A 19,328-nucleotide genomic window follows, 5' to 3' on the forward strand; every position below is an offset into this window, starting at 1 on the left:
GGGAGGGCAGGTAGACGTGACTGACCCTGGCTGAACTAGCAGCTCAGCCTGCGAGCGCTCCGCAGCGCAAGTGACATCATGAAGAAATAAGGTGGGATCCAACAAGGCGGTGAAAAACACAATCGTGTGTGCGTTATTGTTATTAGTGTTGTGCCGATACCGATACCAGTATCGGGAGCGGCCCCGATACTGCATTAAAACACTGGCGTCGCTATCGGCATGTACTAACAAATAACGGGCCGATGGCATTTACCAATACTGGTATAAAAATTTGAACGCAGCGCACACTCATTGATGTGTGATCACAGGTGTTCGGTGCATGCATTTGCTGTTTCACCAAGGGTTTTAAGCAGTGTCTGACCAAGATAGTAATGATTTTACATCCAAATGAGTATGCAGTTCATTAGAATAAGAAACAAACAAACATGTTTTTTCAAACAGCGTGTTATCGGTACGGTTTTGGGATTAGCCGATACGGCATAGCCGGCCGGGTATCGGAAGCCAAAACCTTAACCTGCTGTCCGCGAATTAATGCTAGTGCTTTACTCTGACAAATGTCTATTGGGATATTCTGATGAGAACAGTTCCAACCAGTGAGTGTATCTTCGTTTTCAGTGGAATCACCACTTGTTTGGAATATTGCACACATAAGACATAGGCCTACTTATACAGAAGTACTTGCAAATCATCACCAAGTGTCAAAACCCTGTTTGTGGGGTACCTCATGCATCCTTGGACCTCTACCAGCACAGTCCCCTGCAACATGCTGGAACAAAACAAGTATTGACCTGCAGCAGTTATGTGCTGTGCAACACGAAATTCGGAGCCATGTAGTGTGGTAACTGTAAAGCACACACTTTGTTTGCTATGAAACATGACTTTCCTTACACACTCCGCTGCATGGCAGGGCGCCCACAACACTCGTACATCAAGTGCCAGGCCTTTTTACTCACTTTATTGAGAGAAAAACAAGCAAAGGGTTGGGTCTTTTAGAATCATTCGGGGGCGGTCTCAGGACAATTTTTCAAAGAAACACCAAAAGCTTTCCTTTTGGGGGTTTTAGGTTGTGGAGGAGGAAAGAACTGGTGATACAATTGATGAGTGGCAGATTGACAGAATTTTTTATTATTATTTTTTGCTGTGTAGAGGCAGAAAGAAAGTGTAGGAGATATACAAAAAGTTGCTTCAAGTTGTATGAAGTTACTTATAAATGATGGCTACATGCACATCATTGGACATTGTTTGTTATTTTAATGTCATACAACTGACAATTGATACGTGTTTATTTATTACACATTTTCACTGGGATACAGTTCTAAAATGATTTCTGGCCAGTCTTGTACTCACTCTTCTACTTAACACATGCACAATGTGTCAAGGTGATGCTATTTGGATATTGTTGCAGCACTATCCCTCCAAAACTTATATGTACCTTTCAGCATTAATGGTGCCTTCACATGCAAGATGTTCATGCCCCCAAATCATCCCATATGCTGGCTTTTGAACTTTGCACTGATCATTTGTGTGGTCCTTTTCCTCTTTGGCACGGACGACACAACACCCTTGATTTCGAAAAACAATCTAGAATATGGACTCGTCAGACCACAGCACACATTTACACAATTAGACCGTCTCAGATGATCTCAGGACCAGAGAAGCCGGCATCGTTTCTGGGTGTTATTGCTCTTGTCGTATTTTATATATATGAAAATAGCGTCTGTTGGATTTGTTTTTTTCTGCATCTGGTTCCACATGGTTTTACCATTCCTCCTTGCTCTTTGTCACAACCACCAACCACATCTTGACAGACACAGTAGATCATTATAATGAAATAAAAAGTCACAATAGTACATTATGTACAGTAACTGTGTTGTTGATATAATGAATCTAGATTTCACTGATAACAAACTGGCACAATTAGTGCAAAAGAAAAATTTCCCTTACTGATAAGAGTTTGAATGTTTGAAAAAAGTTTCTTGTAAACCAATCTTAATCTAAAATTATAATATTTGATTAGAACGCTCAAATAGGAACTTGATTCTTTCTTCCCAACCAATGTTTCCTCTTAAAATTTAATAAGGAACCGTTAAACAATGTGTTTAGCACATTGATCCTCGTAGAAAACAAGTAATCAGCAGCAGCCACTAATGACCTTCCATTTGTTACAGAGGAGTGACTGAGCAGTCCTTCATTCCACTGTTTTATTTCTTTACTGTTTTTTTCACTCTTTTTTTGCGACCTGCACTCTCCTACCTTCTCACTTTCCCACATCTCATTCAATACCCATCTCAGGGTCTGACAATATAGCCCCCCTCCATTCTCCGAAAGGACACAGGTGACTGAGCCCATGACTGCCCTGGTGTCAAGAGGATGATACATAACAGTTCAGCCTCCAATGACAAATCCAGCCGACACTGGGCAGAGAAGAGACATATTGATTTTTCAATGATTAATAAGTGGAAAATAATTGTGTTTCATTAAGATGGATGGAGTTTCATTTAGTCCCGTCTCCTCTTCTTCACTTCAGCACCAGGCAGGCAATCAAATCTGCTTTTACTGGAACCCATTACCCTGTCATGGCAACAAGGCCATCCACTTGTAGTTCTCTGTGTGCATTTTCTTTCTTACTTAGTTATTGTGACACAAAGTAAACACACAAACAAAAAGCAAAAGTGTTTAGTACATGTTACAAAAATCATGTTAAAACGTTAGGAGATTTAAGAATGTTATATTATGAGCTTTTTATTAATGTTCCTATAAAAAAGTGGTCTTAATAGAAAAAAATTAAAACAAAACCATTTATTATTACCGCAGGGATTATCATTTGAATATGGGCATTCTCTTGATCAACTCTGGGGAAAATTAAGCTAAATTAAATTTACTGTTACATTTTAACATAAATATTTATTTGAATTTCTTTTTGCTTCAAACTCCCATTTCAAATATAAAGTTCAATGCAATGTCCTGCATGTCCCAAGTGTATTTGCTACTTTTAATCTTCTTTTGTACTTTGTTGATTTTGTGTTATTGGATGCCAAGTACCTTATTAGCCTTTTTGTTTTTGTTTAATTAAATACAATTTCAGGAGCATACCTGCCTCGCCTTCCTGCGTTTGGGTCCTCAACACCTGTACAAAACTTGACATGAACAATAAAGTGATATTCTTACTTTGCAGTCCACACGGATCCAAACATAACGGAAGATAAAAAAATAAAAATAAAAAAAAGAAGCTATATAAAAACGAACATTACGAAGTAAGAATAATATACATTAGATAAGTGGTTCTTAACCTGGGTTCAATCAAATCCCAGGGGTTTGGTGAGTCAGTCTCAGGGGTTCGATGGAGACCCACTTGGCCATCATTGACGGCAATTGATCACGCTTTATTGCTTCACTTGTGATTTCTTTGTTGCTGTAATCCCTTTGAGCAAAAAAAGAATAAGTGGTCGGACAAATATGTGCAATATGAATTCATAAGTAACGGAACTATGGTGTTCCACAGAGTTAAATTATGGGGACACTGCTGTTTTCATTCTATCTGTTGTCCCTGGGTTATCTAAACATGTGCGACTGTTTTAAAGTGCTCTATAAAAATAGTTGAGTGATGTAAATCAGCGTCCCAACTGCATGGTTTGCAATATGAAATTAAACATTTATAGTCCAGCATAACTAAATTATCTAGCAAAACTAAAAGAACACTTTCTTCATCTACATGGAGATGGGGAATTCGAGAACACAACACTTTGAATTCAAGGTGAAGAGAGGCAGATTCCATGACAAGGCTGCTGTCCCTGTTCATTAGTAAACCCTAGACCTACGTTTTGAATTTTGGGGGGGAAAAATAAAATAAAAAATATCACATTTAATTTTTCAATAAATAATGGTAAATGTTTTTTCACTTCAGAACTTTTCCATAGCATTACAACATAAACAAATGAATACAAGTACGTTGAAAATATGACAACTGCTTAATTTCATTAGATTGTTCAGACTAGTTTCAAGACACACTATGAAGCACGATGTGTGTCGACTCAAACTCTTACTCTTGTCAGCTTTGTAGGATTTGGATGGAGTTCTTCATTCTTGTAGTCGCTTATGTATGCTGACACTTGTGTATCTCCGGCCTGAGGGTAGTACTGTGAATAGTCCGTGCTAGGGGTCAGTGGGGTCGTTGAAGATGTACGTAGCCATCCTGTGTCCTCTGAAGAGAGAACTGTGGCTTCAGTGGCAGTGTTACTCTAAACTCTAAAACCAAGTCTTGACCCTCAAAAAGACGTCGGAACTTGTGTGGACCACCAATATGTCCCCACAATTTACAGTCGGTCCCCACAATGGTAGTTAAACATGGGAAAACATGCGTGTATGGGCCCCACAATGTAGGAAAGACAAAGGCAAAAAAGAGAGAGCAATGATGATGACATGTTGAATCGGTAAGACTACCGAATGAACAATACTGATCTCTTTAAAGAAAAGAAAAGAAAAAAAAAGATTTTATGGTAATGAAAAATATATTCCCCAATTGTTATTTTCTTTTTCATAAATTTAACAGTTTGCGACATAATGTGTTTTGTTGTTTGTTTTTAAAGATGCTGCTGTAGATGTGTTGTGTTTTCAAGATTTACCAACAAATGTCAGTTTTTAATTAATCATGGTGCAATCATTTCTTTTTGACAACAGTCTTAAATTGATCATATTGTAAAGCCTTTGTGTAAAAAATATAGCTACAGCACTTTGTATTGGCAGTCACTGCTGGCTAGTATTTTGAAACACCGATTACATCACCCCAGTGAGCGTTTTGGCAAACGGGAGATATTTTTCTGCGTTTTGCCCTCTCATTCATGTGTCCCCGGGGATTTTTTTTTCATTAAAAACGAAGGTTTCTAAAATCACCAAAGTGGAAATTTGCGGATTTCGCCAGATCCACATTTGTGTGTGGCAGTCGTAAACAGAGAATGACATCATCGCTCTACAAAAATATTTGTTTTAAAAATACCCGGCTACGTGTGGACAAGGCCTAAGTGTCCAATGAAAATCCATGTAATTGGGGGATCAAGCCATATGAGAGGCTGTTTCCATTGAAGTCATCACAGTCGTTATGGCGGTGGGGGAGGGACGCTACATCCTGGTCCTCCATTCCAATGTTACTGTGTATCACTTTAATGTTCATATAATGACATCCCCTCCAAGTTTGTGTCATGGTCCATCAACAATCATAATTGTAAAGTGATTCATTGACTGATGTTGTCAACAATGCTTCTGTCAAGAGAAACTGATACGCCACAAAGAGAATAGCACCCTCTAATGAATATATCAATAACCACTGACAGGTGAAGGAGTGCTACTGACGACATTTCAAATAAGCGCTAACACCTCAATAGTGGAAGCCTTCATTTGTTTTGCCGCAGCACACTGAGGCATGGCTAGAGTGGTAATAACACAATTAAAAGCTTAAAGAGTTATAAAAAAAAAAAAAAAAATTCATCTATAGGCTGACAAGAATGTAAGTATTGTATAGTTTTTGCCTTTAAAGATGTGTTTAAACAGTAGATCTCAGAGCACAACGGACTGAAGTTCCACTGTTTCAAACCAGATTTGTATCCACATTTGCATGAGGCCTGATTCCAATCTAAGTGTGTACATTTCTGATTTTGTTTTATATAAGTTTTAAGGACTGTCAATTCCTAGTTTCATTTGAAGAGTAATCTATCAGTTATGACTGTGTCCTAAATGGACAAGATAACCGGCATGCGCAGACACCAAAATTGCTCAAATAATTCAATATTTTGTCAACTGCTGTTGCCATTATTTTCCTTACTTAATGACAAACATAGTAAACCATGTCTTCGTTATACATGTTTATTTGTGGTGTTTTAGAAGATATAGGTGCGTACTGTCTGATGTCACCATTTGTTGTATTTCAATGAAATCAAGCTTCCGTTGATGGAGTACTGTATATCTAATCTGTCCATTTATACAGCACTGGAAGTGGCAGATATTCAACATGTATAACATTTTTATCCACATGCATTAGAGGCCTGAAATTTGGTTTCATAGTGAAATTTTTTATTTTATGGTGACAAATTTACATTGTAGCACTTAAACCATATACAGGTACTGCAACTTTGTAAAACCAACTTAAGTGGAATCAGTTTTGTTGCTTTACAGTCCAACACTTGTCAACCCTTATAATAGGAGCATCTGGGAACACCATGTTGCAGGCTTCACTAATTTCTTGTTTTTCTCCCTTTTGTGAGAGTTTGTCTTTGTGTCTGTGTATAATCACTTGCACACTTCACAGGCAAACACTAGCGATACATCACCAAAATGAGGTCTGGTCTTAGCCATGATCCATCACATGGTGTCTCATCTAATAGCCAAGGTAATAAGAAAGGAACCATGTTGGGCCTTAGCCACATTGTCCACACTGGTACTGATAGCTGACCATTGATGGCTCTTTGGTATCATTCATGAATCCTTTTCACATTATTTCTGGGGTCAGTGTGCACATCACCTTTATATGATGGTGCGTCTAGTCATATACACGTGACGTCCTGTCACGGGTGTGGCAAATACAAATGTGGCCGAAATGCAATTAAAGGGGCACTGATGTGCTTCAATGTCACATCACACATTAATAGCATCTCAATTGCCAGGGCCAGCCTCTTAATGGCTGAGTTCTTTCATTTTAATATCCTTGTCATGGCGGTATGGCCTGGACTGAGGGTCTCCTAACAGATGCGGGGGCAGGTGTAAGGGGAGCGCTGCCTGGTTGGCTTGTTTCCAAAAGATTATTGTCCTACAATGCTTTTGACTGAGGCAGTGGGGTACATGAAGTTGGGGAACGGGATATAGTATTTTTGGAACGTTCGATGCCTTTTTTTCTTTTTTTTACTTTTTGTACTAGTACTCAACTTTTGCTCAATCACCGATACCAAGTACTGATACCACTAGTACTTTTGATGCATAACATCCCCCCCCAAAACAGTGACAGATACTTTTAAAGAAGATCAACAGTATCTCTCAATATAATATTTTACATAAAATTGTGTTACGGGTACCGGAATGCAGCACCCAGTAACAGATATAAATTTACCTGTAAAACTGATTAAAGTGTTAAAACAATGAAAACTGCGACACTGTTGTCTGTCATTCACCAGTTCTCAACAACTCTGTTTATTCAGTTTATTCACATATTTCACCAGATGTACAATAATAATAAAAAATATTATGACTTAAAACTACTTGCTGTGTCCCTTCACTTCATTTACTCACTACAAAAAATATTGCATGATTGTCTATCTTGACATTTACATTTTGTTCATAGAAAACAACATGATTAAACACAATAAACATTTCTATCACTTTGTCTTCAATGCAATCAAAATCAACACACAATGTTATCCTCTGTCAATTTCTACATACAGATTGCTAAATCCATTTTTGTTTGAATACTGTAATATTCACTGAAGTGCGTTTTTGTCTAAAGTTGCTAAAGAAACATCTATTGGTAACATAGTAAAAAGTCAAAATGAAATAAAAAATATGATATTGACTACTACAATATTTTAAAGGTTAGCTTCTTTTTGTGCTTTCTAAAACTATTGAAGAACACATATACAGTATTTGTAGTTGCAGTGTATTCATGTTCCTGTTAGATTTTGTAGGACAATGGCGATGTTGTTCCCAAGAGCTACTCAATTGACTGGAACCTCTCTCATTTAACAGACTATTAATTGACTAATGTGCGTTCCGTCATTGTGCAACATAGGTAGGCGACGACCATGGGGCCTTATCAGAGTGGATTACGGGAAATTAGCCAAAGCGGCGGCTAAACAGCCGTGATCCTGTCTTTTCTCAGCATCACAGGAGTGCACAATCAGCTGTGGCGGAGTGGATGTCGGCATTTCCGTTTATTTGCATAAAGGCGATTATTATAATCGCTTAATTCCACTATTACCAGACATGTGCTCTGTTTAGCGTCATCTGTGCCTTTCCCCAGACAACTGTGCGCAGATCATCAATATCATTACTCACCATATTGTTTGATTCAAATAATGTGATTAATGAATAGGCAAAAGACAAGTGTACAGCAGTAATTCTCACAAATCAATTACTCATGGTGAAGAGGCCTGTTTTGTAGATCCTCCATAATGTTGCTAATCATACACTTTTAGTGGATGCATAGAGTCAGTCATTGAGTGTGTGGGTGTGATAATCAACACTAATTTATTTAGTGTTTACCGCATGCGCATGCGCAAGTGCAGGAAGGAGTTAATCCACACAGTGCAATGATTATGTGCAAATGTATTCTGCAGAACGTATATACTTTTTTTTGTTAAACATTTCCATGTAATTGCATTATGAAAATTGCATGTTGCTTTTCTTGGAAATGACACAATAAAAGAAAAACTGAACACATGTAGTCTACAGTATTCTCCCTAACGCCCACCATTTACAGTGCAAAGCCTAATTTTTCCCACCAGTATAAGAAGCTTTAAATGTGAATTTCTCTGTTGGCATGCAAAATTATGTTTCAAAGGACGGCTATGGTGATGTATGTAATCCTAAGACTTTGAAAAGTTACATTAATAACCAACAACTAAATAAATAGCAGCTATGGAATACACATATATGCCCCACACACTCTTCCATGGCTGCATCAAGTAAACATGTCCACAACGTCACTATAATCATTATTACAATTATACTCCCTGTGGTGCCAAATGATGTATATCCTGATTACGTCCATCTGGGCTCACTCGTCATTCTGGCTCTAATTAGCTTTCTGTCTATATACTAATCTTTCATTCATCAATCGATCGATTTCTTTGCTTTCATTGCTACCAAAAGACGGCCGATGTTGTGCAAAAGGTTAAACATGTTACGTCTGGCAAAAGGCAGCACGTGTTGCTATTTAAGGTTGATTTTCAAATCGTTTCCTGTAAGTGGAAAACTAATTGAATCTCATAGTAAACTAATAAAAAAAAATTATAACTCGACCAGAGTTGTAAAAAAAATTGTGATTAATGTATCTACATTGAAAGCATAGTGAACAATTTGTTAACAAAACCACATTGCTTAATTTTAACTAAATGATTGCAAATAATAAAAAAATTACGATATTATCACTGTGCATTTTGAAAGAGTTGTGCTAAAAAAAAATGTTAGCTGTGGGTTGGCTGGGCATTGATGTTTACCCCCGCAATTTCCGATATTTGTTCAGACGTCTTCCTGTTCCTCCCCAGTCCATCCCAGAATTGCTTTTAAAAGATGCTGGTAAGCTTTTGTACATTTTTTTTGCACACAGCTTGCTCCGCCTGTCCAAAGGAAAATAAACAGATGTACATTATGTGTTTATAACTGCTTAGGATGATGGATTGCAGAACACAGATAGCCGTAATTATCGGAAAACCATTAACATTCCGACACTATCCATAGCCTTACACAGACTGTTAACGTACTTTGGACATGGGATTTAGGATATACAGTATACTGAGAACCGATGCTGAGCGGAATAAATACTCGACTAAATCTTGCCTTGCCCTTAGGTTGTCTTTATCCTGTATTTATTTTTATCCACGGATTCCTCGTGCCTCTTTTCCCCCTACACTAAGGTGTATGGGTTTACTGTAATGTAGAGTGTATGGGAACGGAGATGGGATGCATTGTTCCTGTTTGACAGCGTCTCAATAGCTAATCTCTGAGTGTCTTGGATTTCGTTCAATCTATTAACCATAATGGCGTATATTTAGTGCTTTCTAACTTTGCCTTGGGCTTCTGTCACCCAAACACAGCATTGGAAGTGGCAGCATGTAAAAGCAATGGAATAGCACGCAATCTGTTTTTTTCTTTTTCTTTTTTTGTGAGTGCTTCAAAGCATTTTGTTTACATTGGAGGAGAGACCATTATTTTGTAATTCGCAGAAATAGAAGCTTTAAAGCGTGCATCTCGGTGAATGTAGGCATAGTTCGACTCAAAGTAGTAGAAGTTAACTGACGTTTGAATGTGAGGTACTGTTGTATTTCTGCAATGAATGGTAAGAAATCCAGCTGTGACAGTCGGTGTATTCAACACTCTAGGATTTTGTATACATCCAGATTTTAAGATGAGAGGAACCCACCACATGATCTCTTCTAAACTACACAACATTAACAGACATCTTTCCTAACAGATTTCCTAATTTTAACAGTACATGCAGTGATAACTTAAGTTCCAAGTGTGCCAAATTACAAGTTTTTCCAGATTTGAACTATCAGTTGGTGGACATTCTGTTTTGTGCTGCCTGTAAGCTCAAATTTGGCAAACAAGCAAGGTTCAGATATGCAGATGTATTTTTATTGAGCAGGACAACCAGCCAAATACACTGACTATGTTTACATGCTGTCAATATTTGGTCAAATCTCCTGATGTCACTCATAAAGGCAGGGCCCCTCTTAAAGGCACACACCACTTAAATGTAATAGTCTATTCCACCCCTCACCCCCAATTTGTATTGAACCTTTATTTACCCAAATAAAAGCCCATTAGTATCAGGATCTCTTTTTACATGGGTGACCTGGCCAAAAGGTCATAAGTCCCTTATGATTGTTACAAATACATTTAACCATGTAATCATTTCATCATTTGTTTTTCCATTTTCATTGTACATCAAGGAAGTGACACCATTGAATAAAACAGGTGCAAGGATGTTTTTAAATTACAGTAACATAAAAACAATCAATAATTTAACATTCAAGTTCAGACAATGTTTGGAAGCTCCCATCTTAGAAAACTCCAATGTTTGTCTAACTTTACACTTAAATGCATCATAAAACCAGTTTATTTCTTTACATTCGCTTATATATATATATAATTACAATACAGCGATGTTTTCTTTATTTCAAAACACCCAACAACAACAAAAATGGTGTTGCTAAAATAGCATTTATGTTCATTTCAATGATTTTTTTTTATTTGATATACAAACGAAGCGAGTTACGATTCATTGAATGACATATACAAGTCATGAGATCAAGCCTTTTTGGGACAAAGAACCACTACTGTTTCCACTGTGAAGCAACTGCGATGAACAATGAAAATGGAAAAACACAAAATGATTATATGGTTAAATGTATTTGTAACAATCATAATAAAGGACTTTTTTAAAATTACTAAATGAAAGTCTTATAAAGCATTCCAACCATTGCTGTGGTTAAAATGTTGCATTACGTATTTTGTTGAGAGACCCATAAAGGTTTAACACAACTCAAAATACTATGTGCATTTGTGGTGTTCATATTACCTAACATATGACCAGTCACAACATTGGTGTACAATACAATGACAAATATCAGAAAGATATGAATTGAGATAGCAATATTTTTGTCATTGTGGTTCTAGTTTGCGGTAGCTGTGAATTACTGTATCACTGACTATGCCAATCAACAAATTGGCCATATTTACTACTCATTTCCTTACTGTCTCTTTAATTTCTTCAATATCCTTGGTGAATGTCTCATTGTAATTCCAGGATCACACTTTTTCAATTACTAAACCTAAATTAAATCATCTAAAAAATAATTCTTGCTTTTTATCATAGCCCATTGATAGTAATAACACAGCAAAAAACTATACAGTCTATGACGTTTCTTTTTAATTCTGCAATTAATTTTAGATCAAAGTTTCATTTAAATTGCTAAATTCACTAGAACATGCATTACAACTGGAAATAATCTAATTTTGACTGGCTGTAGTAGTCTAAGTATGTCAACAGGGACACGTGAGATTAGATTTGACTCTTAATCATTAAACAGAATCTCCAAAGAATCAAACCAAACAGATTGAATAGACCTCGAAAGGCCCAGTAGTCATCCGTCTTTGGTTACAGCTACAATCCAGTTGAAGCCTATAAGCGGCATGTTAAAAAATCATAAATGTTTTGTGTGTGTGTGTGTGTGTGTGTGTGTGTGTGTGTGTGTTTTACAAAAAGCAGCTTTACCGTTTTGAATTTACATTTGTTGCCCTCAACCAAAGCAGTCAAATTGTGACATAAATAAACCAAAGCCACGTCCAGGTTAAATAAGTAGCACATGTTAATAGTGGAGTGAAAAATCTAACTTTTTTTTTTTCTTTCTGCCTTTCCTGTTTCTGCTAATTGCCACAATGTTGCATGATTAGTAGCAACTATTTACAGCCAGCTAATCAACAACCCATTGAGTTAGACTGTAGACGTGGGATCAATTATGTCTCACTCAGAGGGCATATTTACAACACATGCTTGCTATACACACCCACGCTGAACTAAACATAATTGTGCACATGCATTAATGACCAGTTCTGAATCTAATCTTTTTATTGGATACTTGTTTATGTTAACCACTTCCTTCCCATTTTCACACACAAAAAGGAGTTTATAGGGAACTGTGGTTTACAGGTCACATCAAGGATGAGACAACCTTTCACACCAACAATGTTACTGAGTGAACCACTACACCATGAGCAATTAACAATCAAACATCATTAAAGTTAGTATTATTATATAGTATATATTTATATTTTTAAAAATGGCATGACTTCAAAAATTAATTTCACAAATTTTATATCTGTTCTAAATGTACAATAAAATATATATATTTTTAAGTTTTCATACTTTTGTTTTAACATGCACCTTTTAGTAATTGCATTTGTAAAAGACCGTTGACAGGTCAGTACATTGTTCTTTTCATATTAAGACCTATCTAATCTTTAACATGAAGTAACTTGTGAAACTCTGCACATTTTTAAAATTGTAAAATACAACTTTACCCCAGTCTCCAAAAATAAATGTATTACTGCTAAATCTTGACGTGGAAATGTCTGCTGCGTTGCAAGTGGAATTCCCCCAGTACAGGCTTTCCAAATACGGGGCGATCATTAATCGCGTGTTAAAAAGGTTAATGCTGTTAAAGGAACTTTAAATTAACTCTAAATTAACACATTCATTTTGACATCCCTAGTCTAAATACATTTGAAGTATGTAAAAATCATTGTATATTATATTATTGCCGCCAAAGAAAATGCATACATAGCTCCCAGCAACCAGAAACTGCATTTTGGACCAATGGTGATACACATCAGTTATAAAATTACATAGAACCCTATTAAGAGTTTGTTTTCTAGGATTTCTAATATATATTTATTAAGCGTTCTTAGTTTAATTTAGCAATTAATATCTTGATTGCTTGGACTAATTTTGCAGGAGAAAGAGCTCGTCTGAAGTCCCCCCAAATGTGCTTTCAGATGTGAATCACAAAAATTCCCACCATTTATCTTAAGATGTTCATTTATGTTCCCTTTCTAATCACATAATCAATGGCCTTTTTAAGGTATTCAAAAATCAACATCAGAGCAAGCATCTGACCCTCTCCACGAACCTTTGAGTCTTGGAACCAGTAGATTTGTACTAATCAGCCAGGGCGGACGCTTGACTCGGAGCCGTGAACGGCGAGTCAGGACCCCTCATTAAGACTCCTAACCCCGTACTGACAGACAGATTTGTTTTTGTCGTAGCCAGTGTTTGGCCAAGATCTGCTGGGACCCTCCGATCACCAGATATGCATTAAGAGAACCTTGCCAGCATCCCGCAATTGCCGTTCATTAACAAAACAAAACATAATCAAACCCCTGAACGTGAACTCGGAGTGTAATCCAAATAAAAGAAATAATAGGCCTTTTCCTCCTCACTTTAGCTCCCCAAAGACTAAAAAATGTGCCTTGTGAATTAGGAATTATTAGCTTTCATTATGCAATAATAATGTAGGGGGGGAAAAATGCAGTTGTGGAATTAAGCAACCATGGCCAGATCCCTTATTGATAAATGAAAGATCTGCTCCATGACTTGATGGGAGAAGTGGCATATAGTCTGCATGCTGCTAATACAGTATACTGTAATTGATCCTGCGCATTTCCGACACATTGGGGGGCTTGTTGGGTAAAGAGTAAATCCAGGCCATCAGTGCTTCCTATTAGGCTTCGCTGGTATTTTCCAAACAGCTGCCTTTGATTATTCACAGCAGGGGCTGCCACAATACTGCCATGAGATAGCATCAGCTGCCTTCAATGGTGCACAGAGACCGTCAACAAGGGCAAGATGCACACACACACATGCACAGGCAAATGGGTGCATGCACGCAGACGTACACATACCAAGAGGAGACAAAGGCCAAGTGGCATGGAGGAGGAGCACAAAGCCTGCAGTGGTTCGTTGGGGCTTCCTGTCTTCTTCTTTTTTTTCCCCTTGAGGCAAAATATACTTCCCATGACTGGTCACGCTCATCGGGACCATTTCACATAAAACCCCAACCTTATTTAATGTAATTCATAACCCCAAACCGGCAAGAGTCACTCTGTCTGCCCCGTTATCGAGAAACCGGATTGTGATACTAGAAGTGGTTTTATTTGAGCAGACGACTTACCTTTTTTAGTGCAACACATGCAAAAAAATCTTCCACAATGACTTTGATGTTCCTTATAATGCGATGGCAAACATTTCAAAATAATGGTCTTGATCACATTAAATATGCTGTATTTCCTCAAATAATGGTCCAAAATAGACACTTTCCTTTCTCCCCTCAAGAAAAAGAAATAATGATGCTACTTAATGGCTATAATTTCATTATTAATTATGACTGGCACTTCCCTGTGTTATGCTAGATCTCATTACCACGACAGAAAAAGCACAAATACATCTAGTATCTGTAAAGCAGAGGTTCACACAAAAGATACTAAGTACTACTGTAGTCAATGCTAAATATTCTGGAGCTAAAATAAAATAAAACTTGTCAACATTTCATCAGTGACCATGATTAATGAAAAAAAACAAAACAAAATACAACATAATGATCTGGTGTCTGCTGACAAGAAGAAAATGGGCCTTGCCCGAGGTGGTTGAAGTTGGTTGATATATATATATATATATATATATATACATTTTTATATATATATATATATATATATATATATATATATATATATATATATATATATATATATATATATATATACATTTTTATATATATATATATATATATATATATATATATACATTTTTATATATATATATATATATATATATATATATATATATATATATATATATATACATATATATATATATATATATATATATATACATTTTTATATATATATATATATATATATATATATATATGATTTTTTTGTAAATTTCCTTAACATAAGTTGTTTTATGTGATTCAGTTTGAAATTCTTCAGTCTGTTTGAAATTGTACTCTGCATTTTGCCAAAAATCAACTGGATTAGGCACAAGATGACCTCTGACCCTAGTGATGACAAGCAGTACAGTAAATGCATTGATGAATTTCTAACATCCTCATTTCTGAGTTTTTAGTGGAATTGACTTGTTATATACAGTAAGTAAATACCACAGCCTATTTAACACTTTACTTATTAGTCCCTTAATGATTAGAGTAATGTTAATTGTCCACTACAAATAATTCCACCATTCCTCTGCCGAGTGGGCATCGAGTGAAAGTCAGCTTCAAGTCTGTTTCTGGAGTAAAACACAATGCTAATGATGGCAGCCATGTTCATAGCCTTTTCCACTTCGGATCAAACCGAGATGAAACTTCCTCCCTGCTGCTTGGATCAGCAGCAGGTACTCGTGTGCGGCGTTCGAAACGCAACCCCTTTTTACCCCCTGACATTTAGCAGACACACACATTTTGATCCCCCGTTGCCACGCTGCCAAATATTGAAAGGCAACAAGAATGGTAAAGAGCAAGTATTTACTCAGCGCTTGACAATGGATGAGAGACACAGAGGGGCTTAGATAGAACAGTCAATGTGCAGGTATCTGTATCCATAGCAACCGAAGTGGTCACACATGCAGAAAAGGTGCATCCTAGCCATTGTACCTCTCTGTAAGCTTGAGCTGTACGGCAAAGCATCGCTTTGTTATTGGTCCTTAATAGTAACTAATTAAAACTTTGACCCCAATGAGGCACCCTAACCCAAACAGGAAAAATCTTTCTAATTGCAGATACCCCCCCCCCCCCCCCCCAAAAAAAAGAGCAGATTTCTTTAGTAAGAGGCAATTGACCCTCTGCGAGAGAAATTATTCCTCAAGGGAATCCGGCTCAAATGCATGTTTAAACACAAACAGTAGTCGGGCCAGCTTGCAGGAGAGCGCCAGAACTGCACGGTACTCGACATCCCTGCTTAAATCCTATAAAATTGAATCAGAGAATCTGACATTTTCACTAACCAGATGCTCTGCTGGAGCTTGTTCCCCAATAATAACAAATAGACTAAATCGACAAATTTGAATGAAAGCTGTAAATGAAGCTCACTGCTTTAGAGGAAAAAAAGCGGTGAAGATTAGTGGCTTTGGTGAAAATGTTTATTTTCACACTTTAGGGCCTTCCCAGCCCGATGTGTGCATGCGCGTGCGTTAAAGATAAACAGACCTTGTGATGAACAATCTGTTCCAGGCTGGAGATACATACTGTGAAACACAACAGCGCTCTGTAGAAAGCATGCAAAGCACCGGCTGGGGAGTATTGAATTACAATTTTACTATAGAGTGAAGCCACAAACACACACACCTTCAGAATATGACGCTTTGTCATCTGTTCAGCCTTTCTCACACGTACGAACACGCACACAAAAAATAAATTTTGAATGAATTTCACTCACTCCTGGCAGTCTTAATTGTCATGAGTTTATTTATCTTAGTAAGTTTTCATTAAGCAAAATATGAGGAATATTTTTGATGCACTTTTGAGACAGTTAAAACATAGTTTATTTGTCACTTATTTAATCGGTGCAAAGTTATTATAGATGAATACCTGTTATTGATCCGTTGGCCTCAAACATTCGCACATTACAGTGAAGTGTGCAAGTTGTGAAAACTATAAACACATAATCTAAAACACTTAATAGAAAATATATTCACAAGTCAAACAAGATTCAAACAAAGGATTTTCTTGGTGTTGAAGACTAATAACCACACGCATGCCCCATTCCCTTTAGAGGCCAGTGTGTGTGTGTCTGATTATGTGTGCGCCTCTTCAATTGTAAAATTGTTTGTGTGGAGCGCCAAGAGATGGCAGTATTTCACAGAACATGTGGCAGTGAGTGCTGAAGTGTGTGATTTAGCAGGAGAAACTGCAGCACAGTTCAAATTGATGGGAAAAAAAAGAGAGAGTGGGGGTGGGGCATCTTGAGAGGTTATAAAGGCAAATATTGACATTGTTATTTTTTGTTTAGTTTTAATTTGTTGACTTCAAGGGAACTGGTTTGTATCTTTTTCTGGGGTCAAAAAGGACTTGATGTACTATACTTACCGTAAGTTGTAAAAATTGGGTACAAAAAAAACAATTAAAAACACTTTATTTATGGAATACATTCGCAGCACGCAAATTTTAGTGTTCACCTGACATGACATTGCATGACCATGCGTCCGCCAAATGGCACACATCCTTCTTTAGGTTTCGTCGTGACCCATGTGTATGTGTTCACACGTGTTTGTATGTGAGTACGTGTTTCCGTGAACGAAAGCTACAAGTCAGGCCTGGGCCTTTTGTAATGAGCAGCCTGGGTTGTTTCTGGTTCAGCTGCTGCTTTCCCTTATTTCACGCTGCAGTGCCCTCCAACTCCAGTGGCCCAGTAACAAGAGTCTCCGTCTCGCTCTCTATTTGATCCCGTCTTTCTCCTGCTTCCATTTCTTTTACTCACCGCACTTTGTCTCTCCTGTCTTATGTATCTTATCTCATGCCACTCTGTAGCTCTTATTTCCCCATCTGTGCTGCCACAGCCATAAATTGGGATGAGTGAACGAGGGGACAAGAGAGTTAGGGCACGCATGCATGAATGCTCACTACACTTCCATACCATTCATTCCATTTGGGGAAGGCAACTGCCCTCCAATGTCACCTCCTTTTCTGAAAGCCTCTGTAGAGGAAAGAGGTCAGAGTTGTTTTAACTTGTAACTGCACCAGAATAAGTAACATTGCATCTCTATTTGTTCCCCAAATACCTATTACAGTACTATTTCATTCATTATTACTTTATATTGAACTCTAGTCAATTCACTATGAGAGTTATCATGAACTTTCCAGAGGTGATGTTCAATACCACTTTTTTTCAGACGGATACTAGTATGAGTACTCAACTCTTGAGTAGTCACCGATACTAATACCAACTGCTGATACCGCTAGTAGGCTACTTTATATATATATATATATATATATATATATCATTTTAATTTAATTAATTACAGGATTTTTAATTAATGAATCTAATGAATCTATTTTAATCTCATATCTGCAAAAGGTCCCCAAATAAATCATTTGAATTCTAGGACATTACAAAACTGTAGTGCATGATTAATCAATTGAATACACCAAGAAGCAAATATTTGAAATCCACATATCTATTGTTGAAGTGTGCTTCATAAATTAAATTCAAAATAAAACGTTTAAGCACATCCACAATCTAATTAGGCCATGCATTATTTTAAAAGATTATCTAAATTTCAATTTTGTTGTTTGGTGTATTGATGGCGTGAGATGAACTGGTAATAGCTGTGGTGTTTTTTTTTTTTAGCTAAACTAACAAACTGGTAATTAGGAAAAGTTAGAGGTTAGAAAGAGAGGTTAACAAAAATCTTAAAGCTACAATATCTGGGTCATAACAACTCAAACACAAAAGAGGAATGGAGCTACAGTATCAACTCCTCAAATCAAAAACCCACCCCAAGCTAGGTTAGAGGATCTGACAACAGACAACTAATGCTATGTGTCCTTGAGCCAGGCTCGAGCTGTTTTTTTTTTTTAAATAAAAGGTACAAATCACTGAGTTCTTGTTAATAGTCCCGTCTTTGTTCTTTTTATAAATAAATGCTTGTTTAACCACTAGCGCTACCAGAATTTTAAAACAACTAGATCTCCCAGAGCCGTCATTTTGAACCTAATATGGTTTATACTCGCTGTTTTGATAGATAATAAAACCCCTCTTTTGCTTTTCTGAGGTGGACGGGTTGAAGACCTTTATTGATTTTGTCTTATCAGGCTTGTACTGCCAAAAACGTCATGACTCCATCACATCTATCAGCCTTTTTGTATTTTTTATATAAGCTTTTATTATACCTTGAACTGCTCTGGGGGTGGGCTGGTCTTGTTCTGACTTGCTGTCTGGAACTCCCAAGTGATCCAGCAAACACTCATCGTGATTCATCAGACTCCCTGTCGTCTCAGAATGTAGCTCTACAGTCTCCTCTGTTCAGGCGGGGGGAAACTTCAGGCAGACTCCGGGGTCCAATAGTGGCCCTG

This window comes from Leptonotus elevatus, chromosome 21, assembly GCF_054856555.1.
Source record: "Leptonotus elevatus isolate MCC_2025b chromosome 21, RoL_Lele_1.0, whole genome shotgun sequence".
In the NCBI taxonomy this organism is placed as follows: Eukaryota; Metazoa; Chordata; class Actinopteri; order Syngnathiformes; family Syngnathidae; genus Leptonotus; species Leptonotus elevatus.